Genomic DNA, 5,593 nt, shown 5'->3' with positions numbered 1-5,593 from the left:
CCGGTCAATTGTGAAGTTCAGCTTGGATGCTATGCTAAAAATATGTGTCTTTCATGACAGCCTTTTTACATTACTGCAACTATTGTTGTGTTTCAAATAAGTAAATGAATTTGCACATATTATTGTGGGCATCTTTAGGAGTAGTTCTTCACGACAGGCAAAACGTATCACAAAACTGCAGGCGGATCAGCAGAGGGTGAAAGAAAATGCATTTCTTTTTAGGGCCAATTGGTAAGAGACTGAAAGAGGTGTCCTAGATAGAGAGTTTCACACAGCACTCAAGTTTCAGTTCTGGGGAAATTCGTTTTCATAGGCCAAGATGAAAATACATTAAAACCCACACTGAGAAAACAAAATCCATCTCTTCTTCTTTTGAAGATTAGAATCTAGTTTTGACATCTAGGATCACATACATTAAAAGGCAATAGCAACCTGCCCAAGCAATGGTAGCAATATCAAGTGAAAAAGGCTTTAAAATGTCCATCAGGAAAAAATATATATAATTTTTGAAAAACAAGTTGTTTCCGATTAAGCTTCTCTTCCCTAAAGGGCATCACATTTGCAAAGTGCTCAACACCTGTGAAAGGAACATTTCACATTTGTTAACAAGAGAAATATCTGCCAATGATAGTTTTAGTATTCTTGGATGAGTAACTCAATTTTATAGACAGTGGAGATTGTAAGTAGTTTACAGCTGCCTTTTTTGTATTTTTATTTATTTTTATTTATTTAGCATTCCAAATCATTTTTTTATTTACTCAGTGCATTCTCCTGAAATACTGATTTATTTTTTTAAGACTCCAGCACAGAGACGGGAATAATTGTAAAATAACTCTTTTTCAGTTTCTCTCCAGGTAGCAATTTAACAATATATATCATGGAATAAGCCATACTCCGTGGCAGAGCACCTGCTTTAATGCAGAAAAACCCAGCTTGAGTTCTTGGCATCTTTAGTTCAGATATTATTGAGTAATAAGAAGGACCTCTGACTGAGATCCAGCCTTGAATAGTCACTCACAGCCAAACTAATTTCTATTATGATAAAAGAACTAACGGCTTAATCTATGCATAGTTAGAATACTCCATATGCCCAGAATTATACAATCCTCTGATATTTTATGTTTTCCTTTCCTTCCCTTCCTCCTTTCCCCTTTCCTATCCTTCCTTTCCTTTCCTTCCCTCTTCCCCCTTTCCTTTCCTCCCCTTCACTTCCCTTTTCTCTTTCCCCCTTCCCTTTCCTTTCCCCCTTTCCCCCTTTCCTACCATTCCTTCCCTTCCCTTTCCCCTTTCCCCTTTCCCCTTTCCCCTTTCCCCTTTCCCCTTTCCCCTTCCTTCCCTTCCCTCTTTCCCCCTTCCATTCTCCCTTTCTCCCTTTCCTTTCCCTTTCTTCAAATCTAAAACAAAGATTAACTATTTACAGTACTCTTTGCTTTATTGTTTCTATTCTGTCCTCGTTGCCTAAAAATAACGGAATGTTTTGTGCCAAGAAAGTGCAGAATTCACGTAAATAATTGCTAGTGGTAGGGGAAAGTCATAGTTTTGGGAGACAATGGCTATTAAATCAGAGTATTTTCAAACCTTTGCTAATGAAGCCAATTATATTGGATGTAAATTCAAATATGCAATAACCCTAAAGAACAGATTTGGATTTCCACTATGCTCCTTGATTCTGGAAAAAAAAAAAGTATTTTCCTGGTTATAATTCTCTCCGTGTTGATTATGTACGTTTCCTTTTTTAAAGAAAAACTTCTGATGAAGTGGGACTCTAGCAGAATGCATGCCATTTGCTCCTCTCTCTCCAGAATCTCTGGTGTGGCCTCATTTTGGACTGTCACAGCAAATTCTCTGTTCTCAGATTCAAGTGAAAAAAGAGAGTCCTGCCCTCTCAAGCACTTTTCCTCCTGGACACATACATCACTTGTATTGCCACGTTTGATGAACCCACCCACCTTTGCCTGCTGCCCTTTAAATGGTGCTGGCTAGGCAGGCTGCATAATGTGTTTGGAGCTACACCATCTGAATTCCACCACTAGGCATTTACACTGACAACACAATTACTCAAAGATGTGGATTTGCTGCAACTGTTCAAAGATTTGTTTTCTGGTAAGGCAATTCTCCCAAGAAGGAGAGTGATCCATTCCCCAATCTTATGGGTGTAATCCATTGTGGAACAGAATTTTTCATCATTATGCTCTTCTTATCCACATGAAGCCAATGCCCGTTCTCCAGTTCTTTAAACCTTAGGACAGTGATTGGCAAACCTTTTAGAGACCGAGTGCCCAAAAACTGGCCCCGCCCCCCGCTCCACCCCTTGCCTCATCCCCACCCCGCCTGCCCACAGGGCCACTCAGTGCCTCCAGGGCCCACTGCAGATCGCCCAGGCAGCCCAGCAGCGCCATGGGGACCACGCCCTCTGCCTGCGCCCCACAGCATCAACTGTGCGTGATGGGGCGTGAGGGCAGAGTCTTGTCTACGCTGCCTGGCTGCCATGTCCTTGGCTGTGCTGCTCCGCGTGGGCCACGCTCAGGGGCAACTCCTCCAGGGGGGTTGCTGGTGAGGAGGGGGTCGCAGGGGGAGGCAAGGCTGGGGCAGAGAGGGCTCTGAGTGCCGCCTCTGGCACCTGTGCCATAGGTTCACCACCACTGCCTTAGGATTTGGGCAGATTCACTTATCTTTCTCTGTTTCAGTGGAGCAAGCAAAAGAGAGTCCACTACGAAGATTTTGGGCTACAGGAAGGCAAAAAGCACTTGGATATTACATTCTTTCCTTTCTTGTAGTTTATGGCTTATGTACAATGGTACGACCAAAACCAATTGAGGACCAGCTAGGAATGGAGAATGAGGCATAGTATTCATCCTTTCCATGAAAAAAATGCTGGAGAGATCATTTATACTTGCTAGATTACCATGGCTTCACCATTTAATCCAATAAATGAAGCATTCCGGTAAGGATAAAGACATGCACAAGATTTATTTGACTAAAATTTTATTTTTATTACACAACAGAGAACCCATACCTTATTGGGGTCACTGTTTCAGAGATATTCCTTTACCTAAATAAACAGAATAAACATGGGTGGTCAAAAAAGCAGTGAGAGTGGGAATGGGTTTTGACTTCCTGCTAGCTTCCCTGCAGGTGTTGGGAAACATACATGGGTGTGCACAAAAGATGCCTTGTGGGCCAAGGAGGGCATATGGGTGGGTGGCATGGATCAGGAAGGATACATGAGGTTGTGTGGGAGATGCCATGCAGATTGTGTAGGGTGTATAGGGGAGCAGCATGGGTTGAGAAAGGTGTGTGGAGATCATGAGGGTATGTGAGAGGTGCCTCACATATTGGAGAAGGTGCACAGGGGCAGCACCAGTCAGGAAGGATGCCTGGGGGTGCTTAGAAGTGCACAAGAGGTGCCATGCAGGTCTGGGATGGTGCATGGGGAAGTGGCATGGGTTGGAAAGAAGGTGTAGGGGTACACAGGGGGTGCCACATGGATGAGAGAAGGCATATGGAGGGGATGGCACTGATTGGGAAGGTGTGGGGAGGTGGCACTGGTCAGGGAGGGTACAGGGGGGTGGCATGAGCCAGGAACGGTGTGCAGGGATTCTTCCTTCCTTCATTCCTCCCTCTCTCCCTCCTTCCCAGCAGGTAGGTAAGTAGCTGCTGCTGGATGGGGGAGGGAGGAAGGGATTGCAAGAGTGGCTGGGAAAATGTCACAGAATATTGAAGATGACGATCATATGACTGCAGCAGCAGCCCAGCAGTGCAGCAATAGCCCAGCAACACTGAAGCAGCCACAACTTTCTCAAATTCTATTTGTTTGGGAGTTATGGGTCCTTAATTTTGGATGCATTCTGTAAGTTAGTCCATTTGTGGTACCTTGGCCGATTCAAAAATTGTTTGCCTATAATGTAATATTTTGCCCACTTAAAAGTTACGACAATGAGCATTTTAGTAGTACATGGATTATTTAAAAAACACAAATCAATTTTAGATTTTTTCAGCTGTTGGACATTAATAGTTGATGTTTCTCCAAGAAACTATTAAGCAGACTCTGTTTTCTACCCAAACTTTTCCAGGCAGTGATTTGAAAGAATTCCAGACTGATGAAGCTCCAACATCCTTTTTCATTCAGTGCAAACTTAAATCAAGCAGCCAACAAAGTCAACTCCCATCTTTCTTTCTTTCTTTCTTTCTTTCTTTCTTTCTTTCTTTCTTTCTTTCTTTCTTTCTTTCTTTCTTTCTCTTTCTTTCTTTCTTTCTTTCTTTTCCATTTTTATTTTATTTTATTACAAATTTGAAAAAGAATACACAGAAAATACAACACTTCAAACATTAAACATTATATAAAGATTACCAATTTTTAAAAAAGAATAATATTCTACTATTGATGTAGTCTATTATAAAATCTGTCCCAAAGGAAAATATATTGCATCATTTCTTGATTGGTAGAAAATATTGCCTTTCAAAAATGGATAAAATATCCATCTCCAGAACCAAATACTTAATATCCAGAATACTTTTAATACTTTTCAAATTTCTCAAAGCATAAGTATCCTTTCTGTTTAACAGGGACTACAAAATTAGTAAATTAGCAGGGCTACTGTTAATTAGACCTCTGTCTGGTCTTTTGCTTAGTCAACAGAATGGCGGATTATACTTTGTATACCTCCAGCTAGTTTAATCCAATCATGTCAGAGATTCTTTACAACTTCTGTTTCCAATTAACATATAGCCTTCCCAGCCCCAGCTTGGCGCTGGCAAGCGCAAGAAAAAAAAATGTGTGAACACTGGAAGAATGGACAAGAGGGTCACCATAGCTAAGGGAGAGAATTGTCCTTAAATTGGTTTCCTGAGCCTGTTCCCTAAATCTATATGCAAAGTTTATTCCTGTTCCAGATGGTGAAAAGCAGAGGTCTTGTCAGGTGAGATGGAAGGCCAGCTTAGTGACCTTTAAAATCGAGAGGCTGTCCTTTCTGATCTACAATGAAGGAGCAACTGCTCAGTTTTCACACTTTTCCTAGACAGACTGGGGTGGAAGAAGTAGGCCATGAGAAATTCTGGGATCCACAGGTCAGGAATGGCTCTGCTGTGCTGCTCTCAGGCAATTAAAGGGTGTCTTGCGGAAGCTGAACAGAAATCATTAGGAAGCCCATAGGATCCAAGGTCCTAAAAAGGGATTATTTTATTGCACAGTGAGTAAGGGATTCACCCCACCCCACAAACCTCCATTCACTCCAGCAAGCTCTGACTGGAGGAAAATTTAGATCTTGTCTTCTGAAGGGCCACCTATAGACTAGGGCAGGGGTAGGCAACCTTGGCTCTTTTATGACTCATGGACTTCAACTCCCAGAATTCCTGAGCCAGCATGGCTCAGCTTGGAAACCTCTCCCTTTTCCCTCAGCGTGGCTGGCTCAGGAATTCTGAATTTGAATTTATTTTGAATTTGAATTTGAATTTGAATTTGAATTTATTATATTTATACCCCGCCCTTCTCCCGGAGGACTCAGGGCGGCTTACAGCCAGTTTAAAAACAGTTTGATACAAATACAAAATATAAAATTTAAGAGAATAATTAAAAATAAATATTTAAATAGGC

Source organism: Protobothrops mucrosquamatus, unplaced genomic scaffold (genome assembly GCF_001527695.2).
Source record: "Protobothrops mucrosquamatus isolate PMUCROS unplaced genomic scaffold, P.Mucros_1.0 scaffold710, whole genome shotgun sequence".
In the NCBI taxonomy this organism is placed as follows: Eukaryota; Metazoa; Chordata; class Lepidosauria; order Squamata; family Viperidae; genus Protobothrops; species Protobothrops mucrosquamatus.
The sequence above is the reverse complement of the archived record's forward strand: the minus strand, read 5'-3'. Positions refer to the sequence as shown.